Source organism: Thalassophryne amazonica, chromosome 20, assembly GCF_902500255.1.
Source record: "Thalassophryne amazonica chromosome 20, fThaAma1.1, whole genome shotgun sequence".
NCBI lineage: Eukaryota > Metazoa > Chordata > Actinopteri > Batrachoidiformes > Batrachoididae > Thalassophryne > Thalassophryne amazonica.
The window spans coordinates 45214550-45227800 of NC_047122.1; the positions used below are offsets into that span (position 1 = coordinate 45214550).

General features: G+C 39.6%; 1 protein-coding gene across 1 annotated transcript in view; it reads left to right on the plus strand.

The window, feature by feature from the left end:
* The first annotated feature begins 8091 nt into the window (after positions 1-8091).
* The window catches only part of grinaa (glutamate receptor, ionotropic, N-methyl D-aspartate-associated protein 1a (glutamate binding)), a 16821-nt gene continuing 11661 nt past the window's right edge, over positions 8092-13251 (plus strand). Inside the window, exon 1 of the mRNA XM_034160459.1 lies at positions 8092-8224. The gene's annotated coding sequence lies outside the window, so the exon portion shown is untranslated. The remainder of the gene's footprint in view (positions 8225-13251) is intronic.

A 13251-nucleotide genomic window follows, 5' to 3' on the forward strand; every position in this document is an offset into this window, starting at 1 on the left:
AAGTAACTGGGACTGGATCCTGTTAAGTATGACCTTCACAAATGCTTTTCCCAGCACCCTGAGCAAGGAGGGACAACAAGTCCTTTCTTCCAGGCAGTAGGGGTGACCCCTGCTGCCCAGACTGAAAGAAAGATTGTTTGTAGATCAGAATATGGATCCACCTGGAAGAGTACTGCTGCTATACCACAATGGCCATACGTGTGAGCCCTGTCTAAGCTGTATGCCGTCTTTTGGCCAGTGACTGCTGGGATAGGCTCCAGTCTCCCAAGACCATGAAGCGAAAGAAAATGGATGGATGGATGGATGGAAAATGAATTAATGCAACAGGCCAGCAAAATTGTTCCACTAAAGAAAAAACATAACAAAATGTTAAGACTTTACTGTTGAATGGCGACCTTTTTACAGGGATTAAAGTTCTTCATCACTGCAATGGATTTCCGTCAAGTGGGTTGCCGAAAGGCAGCATTCGTACTAACACCATCCTAATGCAAAATCAAGGCTGGACGCAAGATATAAAATTTGCTGCATTCAAAATGTTCAAAAATCATTTTTTAGAATAACGTCTATGTTTTGTTTTTGTTTTTTCTCCTGGCAGCAAGTCGCCTCCTATCTGCAGGAGGAAGAGGTGGAGGGGGGTGGTGTGTTTGAGTGTCTCACAGCACGTGAGCTAACGGCAGAGTTTTGCAAACATATTTTTAAACTTTTCTTTTTACAAAGTCTATTCTGAGTGTTTCTGTGAGTGTCCTCACTGTGGTTAAACTAAAAACACAGTTGCAGACCAGTGTCACAGACAGAATGGTCCCCCCTAAAAATCGCCCTGCTTAGAGTCCGCCCTGCCTTCACTGCACTTCACAGTCATCATTTATCTCAGCGACAGATATCTGAAGTTTTTATACAACAATCATTTCCACATAAATTCAGCATTATTTCGTCATAAAAGATGGAGGAAGCGATCAGAGCGCCGCAGCTACACAGGCTGCTAGCTGTTGCATTCACTGCACATCCATCATTTCAAAGCACCACCGATTATCACCTTGTTTCTGCTTAAAACAGGCTTGTTTTTGCTTAAAACTAACTTTAGAATGATTTAAGAGTTTTACCTTGTCATCTGATGGTTAATAATCCCATTAATCCATTTGATCACTTTGGGTGAAGAGACTGTCTCAAGATGAGCTGCTGAGCTCCAAAATGACGCATGTGCAGTGGAGGCAGGGCGGACCAGTTTTTAGAGGGGACTGTTCAGTCTGCAACATTGGCGACGCATTAATAACAAAGACATTTTTTTTCAGAATATGCCTAAAATCCCTTTCTGAGGACAGCATAATGTAAATGTGCTGATAAAACCTTCTTACCTCTTAATCAGGTCAAGCTTTCCACATAAACACATTCTTGATTGTTCCTGCTCAGAAACTGCAAACCAGAGGTGAATCCAGACAGAAAGAGGATGTTGTGGAGGGGACGTGCCCTCCACAACACCCCTTGATTAGAGGTCCACTTTTGAAGAGATTTGTCATACTCCGACTGTTACTATAATAATAATAATAATCAAATCAAATCAATTTTATTTATATAGCGCCAAATCACAACATTTTAACAACTAAAATGGTTTAATCTGTATTACTCTGGTCCTATGTTTTACTATAGTTCTAGACTAAGATTAATTGATGAGCCATATAAAAATAAGTTTAGTTAACTTTTCTGCATAACTAAAGTGGGATGTGAAGGAATATCTTTTTAAAATATAATGTCTAACCTAGGGCATTACTGGATCTGTTTGCAGTTAAAATCAGGTCAGTTAGAATGAGGGAAGCCAAAAATATGAAAATGAACATGGCTCTTGTGGTTAGTAATCTCATCAAACAAACATGTAGGTTGTAATATCAATTTTTAGTTAAAGGCAAAGAAAAGGTGAAAATGTGCTAAAGAAAATATAAATACAGCACATATTAAGCAGCACAACTAAATTGAGGGGGATCTGGGTTAGAAAATACGTAGTAGGGCTGTAACAAACGATTATTTGGGTAATCGATTAATCTGATGGGCTTTTGACTCGATTAATCGGATTAGCGGGCAATTTTTAAAAAATGTGCCAGGGAAACAATTTTTCTCTCCTTTCATCACTTTATTTAACAGTAAGTCCCTTCGGCTGCTCCCTTGTTTGCACTCGGGGTCGCCACAGCAAATCCAAGGTGGATCTGCATGTTGAATTGGCACAGGTTTTACGCCGGATGCCCTTCCTGACGCAACTCCACATTACATGGAGAAATGTGGTGGGGTGGGATTTGAACCCGGAACCTTCTGCACTGAAACCAAGCGCATTAACCACTTGGCCACCACCCCCTTCATCACTTTATTTAACAACAGAACATTATTTGAAAACTTAAAATACTTGAAAATCAACAAATTAAATTAAAAATTAAAAAAAATTAAAAAATAATAAAGAATAAAACAGTTTATAATAAAGAACAAAAATAACTAGGACTGCAAGCAGTCATATACGGGCCCTCGTTCCGCGCAACCGCCTACCCAGGCCACTGGGTGCCCTTGTGAGCACGTGGGCATGTGCACGCAGGGGCAACCACTCATCACACAGTTAAAATTTTAAACAAATCACACAATGCATCAAGGAGTTATGACATGTTGATTGTCATCCACTAGGGGGCGCTCAGTGTACAAAGAGAGGGGCTGGGTGTGTTCAGGGGCCAACTGTCATCATACATTGAAGTTTCAAGTCAATCAGGCAAAGCATGAAGGAGTTATCATGACTTGATGTTCCATGGCAAAGGGTCAAAATGGCGGCACCATAGCGGCCACACCCTTCAACATAGAGAAAAGCTTTCGATAACTTTTGGTCAATATCATCTTTGGATGCTGTCAAAGAAATTTGAAGTGCATTGGACAAAATCCCTAGGAGGAGTTCGTTCAAATACAACATGTGGAAATCATTTCAAAATGAGAAGAAAATTCAAAATGGCCGACTTCCTGTTTGGAGTAGACTCATGGTGCAAGAGACTTTTTTGTACGTCTATGCAAGTCACACATGTACCAATTGTCATCTCCCTACTCCAAAAAAAAACCCCTACGGGGAGGGGTTTTTGAAATGTTCAAGGGGGCGCTATTGAGGCACTTTGACCCGCCCATGGGTGAGGCCCCTATGAATTGTAGGAGGTTGTCATGCTTGACCTGTGTATCAATTTTCATGATGATATGACAAAATTAAAGCCGTCAAAAAGAAGAACATAATTTCATGGCAAAAGGGCGATATTCGGTACGCCACCACACAGAAGCCGTTACTCGTACGTTCACGGCGATCATCGCCTATGTTCACCAACTTGTTCTGCATGTTTTAGAAGTGGAAGGAAGTTGATGGTGTTAAGTATGTGACATCAGTACCTGTTTAAGTATACTGTTCCATGGCGAAGGGTCAAAATGGCGGCGCCATAGCGGCCACACCCTTCGACATAAAGAGAAGGTTTCGATAACTTTTGGTCAGTATCGTCTGTGGGTGATGTGGAAGAAATTTGAAGTGCATTGGACAAAATCCCTAGGAGGAGTTCATTCAAATACAACATGTGGAAATCACGCCAAAATGAGAAGAAAATTCAAAATGGCCGACTTCCTGTTTGGAGTAGACTCATGGTGCAAGAGACTTTTTTGTACGTCTATGCAAGTCACACATGTGTACCAATTTTCATCTCCCAACTCCAAAAAAAACCCTATGGGGAGGGGTTTTTGATAGTTTCAAGGGGGCACTATTGAGGCATTTTGCCCCGCCCATGGGCGACGCCCCTATGAATTGTAAGAGGTTGCCGTGCTCGACCTGTGTATCAATTTTCATGATGATGTGACAAAATTAAAGCCGTCAAAAGGAAGAATGTAATTTCATAGCGAATGGGCAATATTCGTCACGCCGACACACGGACGCCGTTACTCGTAACTTCACGGCGTTCATCGCCTACGTTCACCAATTTGTTCTGTATGTTTTAGAAGTAGAATGAAGTTGACTGGGTTAAGCACGTGACATCAGGACCTGTTAAAGTAAAAATAGGACATTTCCCGCCACCACCGGGGGGCGCTATGGCGCAGGTGGGAACTTAAGATATGACATTCAGGGCGGAGCCCTCATCATGTTCAGCAAGTTTGAAGGATCTACCATGAAGTATGTGGGCGTGACAGCTGTTCGAAGTGAAATGCCGTGCTCCGAAAAGCTCGCCAAAGTTTGACGACCCCTAGCAGCCACGCCTTTTGACTTAATTAGAATATTTTGATCATTTTTGATCACCATTGTGTTGTGATGATTTTGACCAAATTTGAAGACAATTGGATAAAATCCCTAGGACGAGTTTGTTCAAATGTAAGTAGTGGAAATGGCCAAAAATGGCAAAAATTTGCTCAAAATCGAAACAAAATCAAAATGGCCGACTTCCTGTCGATATTTCACCATGACAGTAAGAGACTTTTTTGTGCGTCCTGGCATGATAAATATGTGTACCGAATTTTGTGAGGCTACGATGAAAAAAGCCCAATGAGGAGGGGTTTTTGAAAATTTCTAGGGGGCGCTATTTCGCGATTTTTCTGCGACCATGTGCGATGCCCCCAAAATATCAAATTTCAGATCCGGCCGGACGACTTTGGAAGTTTGGTGAGTTTTTGAGCATGGGAAGAGGCCGAAATTTCGATTTCAAAAGTGAGAATAATAATAATAATAATAATAACTAGGACTGCAAGCAGTCATATACGGGCCCTCGTTCCGCGCGACCGCCTACCCAGGCCAGTGGGTGCTCTTGTGACCACATGTGGGCATGTGCATGCAGGGGTAACCACTCATCACACAGTTAAAATTTAAAACAAATCACACAATGCATCAAGGAGTTATGACATGTTGATTGTTCATCCACTAGGGGGCACTCAGTGTACAAACAGAGGGGCTGGGTGTGTTCAGGGGCCAACCGTCATCATACATGTGAAGTTTGAAGTCAATCAGGCAAAGTATGAAGGAGTTATCATGACTTGATGTTCTATGGCAAAGGTTTAAAATGGCGGCACCATAGTCAGTGGGCACACCCTTCAACATAGAGAAAAGCTTTCGATAACTTTTGTTCAGTATCATCTTTGGATGCTGTCAAAGAAATTTGAAGTGCATTGGACAAAATCCCTGTGAGGAGTTCGTTCAAATACAACATGTGGAAATCACGCCAAAATGAGAAGAAAATTCAAAATGGCTGACTTCCTGTTTGGAGTAGACTCATGGTGCAAGAGACTTTTTTGTATGTCTATGAAAGTCACACGTGTACCAATTTTCATCTCCCTACTCCAAAAAACCCCTATGTGTTTTTTTTTTTTGAACGTTTCAAGGGGGCGCTATTGAGGCATTTTGCCCCGCCCATGGGCGACGCCCCTATGAATTGTAAGAGGTTGTCATGCTCGACCTGTGTATCAATTTTCATGATGATGTGACAAAATTAAAGCCGTCAAAATGAAGAACGTAATTTCATGGCGAATGGGCAATATTCGGCACGCCGCCACACGGATGCCGTTACTCGTAACTTCACGGCGTTCATCGCCTACGTTCACCAATTTGTTCTGCATATTTTAGAAGTGGAATGAAGTTGATTGGGTTAAGTATGTGACATCAGGACCTCTTAAAGTAAAAATAGGACATTTCCCGCCACCACCGGGGGGCGCTATGGCGCAGGTGGGAACTTAAGATATGTAGACGTTCAGGGCGGAGCCCTCATCATGTCCAGCAAGTTTGAAGGATCTACGATGAAGTATGTGGGCGTGACAGCCGTTCGAAGTGAAATGGCGTGCTCCGAAAAGCTTGCCAAAGTTTGACGACCCCTAGCAGCCACGCCTTTTGACTTAATTAGAATATTTTGATAACTTTTGATCACCATTGTGTTGTGATGATTTTGACCAAATTTGAAGACGATCGGATAAAATCCCTAGGACGAGTTCGTTCAAATGTAAGTAGTGGAAATGGCCAAAAATGGCAAAAATTTGCTCAAAATCGAAACTTAAAATCAAAATGGCCGACTTCCTGTCGATATTTCACCATGACAGTAAGAGACTTTTTCGTGCGTCCTGGCATGGTAAATATGTGTACCGAATTTTGTGAGGCTACGACGAAAAAAGCCCAAAGCGGAGGGGTTTTGAAAATTTGTAGGGGGCGCTATTTCGCAATTTTTCTGCGACCATGTGCGACGCCCCCAAAATATCGAATTTCGGATCCGGCCGGACGACTTTGGAAAGTTTGGTGAGTTTTTGGGCACGGGAAGAGGCCGAAATTTAGATTTCAAGAGTGAGAATAATAATAATAATAATAATAATAATAATAATAATAAACAGCGCAATTACAATAGGGTCCTTGTAGGATGTTGCCTACTCGGGCCCTAATAATAATAATAATAATAATAATAATAATGATAAACAGCGCAATTACAATAGGGTCCTCGTAGGACATTGCCTACTCGGGCCCTAATTATTTCAAATGGCATTGCTTTATCAAAGTGCTGAGTTGCCATAAAACAACATTGAAACATATATAAATGTTATAAAATACGTATATGGTGAAAAAGGAGGTATTTTATTGCTGCAAATGAGCAATTAGCATAACCAGTTAACCATAAAACCTAAATCAAAAACTTTTCCAATTGAGTAATCAGTAAAGTAACTAAGTTACTTTTTCAAGGAGTAATCAGTAATTGGATTACTTTTTCAAAGTAACTGTGGCAAAAATCGATTTTATCAATTAAATATCAATCAATTCGTTGTTGCAGCCCTAATACATAGTCATCAAAAAAACCCTTTAGAATGCATCCCTAGACATCAAAACCCCCAAATTTTCTGGCGGCCTTCAGCGGCCCCCAAACCCCTTGCTGACAACGGTCTACCCTCCCTCCCCCCCCATTTCACATCCTGCTTACAGGCCTGAGATTTTAATTGGTACTGAATTAAGTAAAAGCTCCAGACAAGATGTCCCCTTAAAATGTGTTTATCCTGAAGCATTTAAATAATGTGTAGGTTAAAGCCTTTCTATAACATGATGTCTGCATTAAAAAAGAACACCAATGGTTAGTGAGTGAAATATAATCTTGTTCAGCAGGAGAACAGTTTGATGTTATCTTAGCTGCCGCCACCTTGTTTTACCTTAAACTCTAGGATGCAATCACAAAAGGGTTTCTATAACAAAAATTCCAGTCAAAAGATTTTTTTTTCCCTGTTTCTATCACATATCTTTTGGGAATTAGGTCAGAGTGAATTTGGGAATAATTTGACATTGGGGGAACATTTTGTCCTTAGAGGTGGTGTACTTGGAAATTTTTTTGCCTTAGTGGAATTTTGATTTTGAGGCTACATACCTACGGGAAGACACGTAATTGCATTTAGTTTGTAATATTTTTTTTCTAAGACCATTCCATATTTGAAATTACAATTAAGACAGACAAGCAACAGTGACCTCTAGTGGCCACCAGGCTACTAACCCTAGCCCTTTGAGTAGAATCAAGGCTTGACCAGCAACTTGACAGACCTGTCTGCCTTTATCTTATTTTGAAAGTTAAAATATGCCACCATGGTTCAAAATAGGATTCCTGGGTTTTATCAACTGAGCCCAAACTTTCAGAGCTAAATATGCAGTAGTTTGTTTAAATTACGAAGCTGTTATACCCGTTCAAAATTTTGTGCCACTAGTGCCACTAAATACTTTTAAAGCACTCTTGATGGATCTTGAAACAAAGTCCCTGACCTGTAGATGTTTACCTGATTGTATTATCTTGTTCAAATGCTTATTTTCAATGTAAATGTAACTGTGTGCAACTCTGCTCTGACTCTTGGCCAGGACACTCTTGAAAAAGAGATTCTTAATCTCAATGAATTTATCCTGGTTAAATAAAGGCTTAATAAAAATAAATACTTTTTTTTTTTTTTTTTTTTTGCTGCGTCACGATGTCGCACTTAAAACAAATTAACATTTTTTCCCCCGCTAGGTCTCCCCCCCCCCCCACACACACACACACACACACACACACACACACACACACACACACACACACACACACACACACACACACACACACACACACACACACCACGTGACAGTCTCCTGCGGTGACGTCAGCTGCTATCGCCCCAGTTCAGGCTGATCCTGATCCTTTATGTCGGCGGGGCTGTAATAAGCGCATTAAATCCTTCTGGATACTTCATAGTGACAAAAGAATAAACGGTAAGAATGCGAGTTGGCTGGGAATGTGTTATTTGCTGTAAGTATTTTATTTTTTTAACAAAACGATAAAGTGTAACGCTGGTAGCGGTGTTAGCAAGAACTTCGACTGGATTGTGGTGAGCTAGTTGACAACTAGCAGAGTTAAATACACAAAACTGACGATAATGTTAAAAAAAAATGGCCGGTAAATACTGTTTAAACGCACATTAAAAGGAGCTGGTAGCCGTTTATTTCTCATCGTGGCTACGTGTAGCTTCACGTATGAGACGGCGTCTTCAGTGACACTTTATTCATTTCTCGCATTAGAGTGGCGTTGCGGTGTCATCTTGTGAGCAGTATTTGCTTGTTGGCTGCGTTAATCTAACGGTTCCAGTCGGGATGTCGCATTTGAGGCCTAGTGATCTGGAGATGTGCCCGCTGCAGGTGCACCATGAAATCCACACTCTCTGTTTCTACTGGCGTCACGTTTCTGTTTTGATTTCAGTCAACCAACATTTTAAGTGTAATACCGTATCGTTGCCTCTTTTTATAATTGTTTTGCTTTTCGCCCACACACCGTCAAAACTGCTTTTTCAGATGGAAGCTCTTTACTATTCAGGCAGGGGAGACATTAACAATATAAAAAAAAAAAACCCATCCCGAATGTCCCCCAACAAGTTACGTAACACTCGTAATTACCCCCTATTATATGTAAATCATGGATTGTTTCACTTTCGTATTCTTGCTTTGTACCTTGCTATTGTACCTAATATTTAGACCACCTCAATTATCAAAAAGGAAAATTATTTTGATTACTCGGTCAGTAAAAAATGCAGCATAGTAATGATCATATTACAGGTATAAGCATGAAGAATTGTTAATTGGCCTGATAACTTTTCAACCCTATTCGCCATCCTGACTTCGCTGGCCATCCTTTGACAAATGGGTGGAAAAACTCTTAAGTCTAAAAAGCCATGTTGCATTCATATGCATGTTCTTACAATCAAATGGAACACAGAAAATAATACCCTCATATTTTTCATATTTAAGCACATCTTTGTATATTTGGCTATACTTATCACCATGTCTCCACAAGGAATTGATAGATTTCAGTGGAACATCACACAATTATCTCACAGCACAGCATATGAATATGTGCACGAATGAAAATTACTCTTGTCCAGTGTCTTCAAGGGGTGAGAATTCTACTTCTTATATATCATATTTGTCATTTACACATTACATGTAGAAACTGTCCTGTTCAGCTCTTCAATACAGAGGTTGACTAGTTTAATTAAGGTATTTTATCACAAAAGACTTATTGCCACCAATGTCTAATAAACATAAGCAACTAATATGGCAGAGGCGTGTGTGTGTGTTAGCGTGTGAGCTTGCTCACAGGTGTCTACTTTATTACTTACACTTGAGGGCACTTTCCTGAAAATGATAAATATCAGTTTTATACCAGAGGTAACAAAAATTGCCTGCTATAAGTGATAAAAGTTAGTGGGGTGTTTATTTTACAGTAGTACACCAGTCCCACAGCCCCAGAACATGATACTACCACCACCATGCTTAACAGATGGCACAGTGTTCTTTGGGTTGAATGTCTCACCTTTATTCTTCTAAAGATTCCTCTTGTCATTGTCGCCGAAAAACTCGGTGTTTGTTTCATTGAACCATTTCTTCCAGAAGATATTTTGTTTTTCTTTGTCCATGTGATTTCACTCTGAAACTTTCCTGTATGTTGAAACATTTTGGAATGATTTGGATTCTCATTTTATACTAACAGGCCATCTTCCATCTAAGTTTATGACCACCCTCAGTTCTAACCTGTTCTGGTGACAGTTATGTTTTTCTGTGTAGGCCCCTCTTCTTTGTGTAATTGTTACTGTTTTGTCTGTGTTTTTAATGTTCAGGCATGCACGCAGCATGTTGTATATGAGTTCATCAAGGTATTGTGCTAGCGTAATTGTGTCAATGTGGCTTTCTGGCTGGTCCAGTGATACCCCCCCAACCTAATTCCCCTTGCAATAGCTGTCAGCAGGCCAGAGATAGCAGCACTGTCTTCATCCACCATGTTGCCCCATTTCTCCTAAGAGGATTTGATATCTCAAATGTACAGTAATGCATGTGAAGCTACACAAACATTTACTCAAATTGATTCAACTGTACTACTGTTTGTATTTCTTTGCATTTATGTGAATTAAGTCCAGGAAATGTTTGTGTGTCTGTACACTTGCTTGTATAATGAAAAGTGACGGTGAAACTAATGATTTTGTATTAGGGCTTGCTGGTCAATAAAAAGACTGTAATAAAATTTAGGTCAATAACTGTGGTGAGCTTGGGCATTGATAAGACATGGACAGATATAATGTTCTTACACAGCAAAAATAAATGTGAGAACAATATCTGCAATTTTAAGGTTACACATCAACGTGGCTGACCATTTCTGAATGTGAAATGTAACCAAGGATTATAGTTGTGCTGACACACAGGGTTTGTTGTATGAACCATGAAACCATAAAACCATGTTAGAACCTTTTTTTTTAACCACGAGTCCATTATTCGCCCTTTTCAACAGCTGCATAAGGTTCAATATAGCTCTTCTGTTGTCTTCCACCATGACTTCTAAACATAAGTTTCAAAATCTGATTGATCAAAGTACCACAATAGAATAATAAAGTAATCAAGCCTTTTAGTATTTTATGTGAGATATGTTTTATTATTTTTAATACAAAATATAGCTGTTAGTATCACAATCATTTCCATCACATTAATGTAATTTCCCTCCAAAAAGTCTACATGAAAAATTTAGGTGGCAATGAAGTTAAAATTGTACAGTAACATCAGAGCACATCTCTGATATGGAGGAGAGTTACATTTTCATCTACAACTACTCATGAAAAATCAAGGTAACTCTTGCTTGACCAGATAATAGAGATTTTCATGTCATTCCAAACATGTTGTACAGTCATGGAAGTTTGTAAGATGGTATTAAGTTAAATAAGTGTATTTTTCACATGTTAACTATGAATTAAAAACCAATATGTCAAGCTATCTTTCAGTTTGTCACCATTCTGTAAAAAATGTAATTTCCACCCCACAGCCCTCTGTGATGGAAAAGACGAGACTGTGGTGGAACTGACCTGCTGATGATAGGCTGCACATATCACATTTTAGTTCTGCAGCACATTCCAGACTTGCAGAAACAGCTTATTGGTTAGTGATGTGTAGCCAGGCATCATCCAAGATATTAATGGTTACAGTAGTGCATTCATTTTCAATACCTGCTTATGCCAATTAAGGATCACGGCAGGCGGAGCTTGTCCCAGCAGTCATAGGATGTGAGACAGGACTGGTCTCAGTAGTGTTCTTGTTAAATCAATGAGCTGCATAGGTACCAATAGTCGTAATTTTACAGAATGACATATGTCATTTTTTTTAATAGTCATATTTAGGTGAGGTAGAAATAACATTTATTCATTAAGGGGCATAAAATAATGTCAAATTATCAAATTGTCTTGTGATGACAGTGCATCTTGTCTGGGACCTTAACACCAGATAAGTTTGACATGCTTCCAGGAGTAGTGGCCAAGCAGTTAAGTGTGCTTGTTCCTAAGGTTCCCGGTTCAAACACCCCACCCCTGTCCATTCTCCAGTATGGAGTTGCATCAGGAAGGGTATCCGGCGTAAAACGTGTGCCAAATAAACATGCAGATCCACCTCTGATCTGCTGTGGCAACCCCGAGTGAAAACATGGGAGATGCTGAAGGAACTTTCTTTTACGAGTTCACAGTCATTGATGCTCTGAGTTGAAAGAACACCCTAATAACAAAGTGCTTCCCAAAATGCATGAAATAGGTTTAACTAATGAACACTCTAGTTGCTTAAGGTTTCAGTTATTATTTCAGTTACTTACCAAATGGGCAGTATTATTATTATTATTATTATTATTATTATTATTAAATTTATATATCATGGTAAATATCAGTTGTTGTTGTTGTCGTCCATTGGGCTGCTTCCGTTTTGTGTTCGGGGTCGCCACAGCAGATACAGCCAGATCTGCATTGGTAGTTGGCAAAGGTTTTACGCCTGATGCCTTTCCTGACGCAACTCTAGTTTTACCTGGAGAAACACACACAGCTGCTGGTGTTCCGAAGAGGTCTCCCATCCAAGTACTAACCAGGTCCCGCACTGCTTAGCTTCTGAGATCTGACAGGATCAGGCTTACGCAGAGCAGATCGGCTGCATCATGGAAAATATCAGTATTGATTTAAAAAAAGAAAAAATCTCTATATTGTGTGGCCCTGACTTGAATTAACAGTAATCCTTATATTTTGTTTGTCCAGTAATGTACTTATGTCCTGAAAATTTAGACTTGCTGTGTATAAAAACATGGATGCTGCGATTACAAAAAAAAAAGAATTATTTATTCCCTCTGCCAATGAAGTTGGAGGAGGTTATGTTTTCGCCCCTGTCTGTTTGTTTGTGAACAGCCTGGAGCCCACAATTTTTCATATATCATTGTAATTTATTTTTTTAACTGAAGATTCATATCCTGAATGGCAAGAACTGATTCAGTTTTCAAGGTCAAAGTCAGGAAAAATCTTGGAAAATTGGAAAAATCCCTATCTTTAACATTGAATTAATTAAAAAAAAAATCATAACTCTTTCAAAAAAGATCACATTTCTTTCATATTTGAGAGTGTTATGTGGGATGGTATCCTTTATCGACTGACAAAGTTTGATCTAGATCTGATGCAGATTAGAGATTTTGTGGCCATTTAAATTTAACGTTGAAAACCCATTTAATGTATATTTTACATTATATCTTAATCAAACGTGCCCCAATCACTCTCATATTTGAACGTGAGGTGCATACTGGCACTCACTATTGCCTGATAAAGTTTGATCCAGATCTGATCTGGATTGTGGACTTTGTGGACATTTGAATTTAATATGGAAAAGCCCATTTAGTGTACATTTTGCATTATATCTCAATCAAAAGTACCTTCCGGATTTACCTACACCACCAAAATTGTATG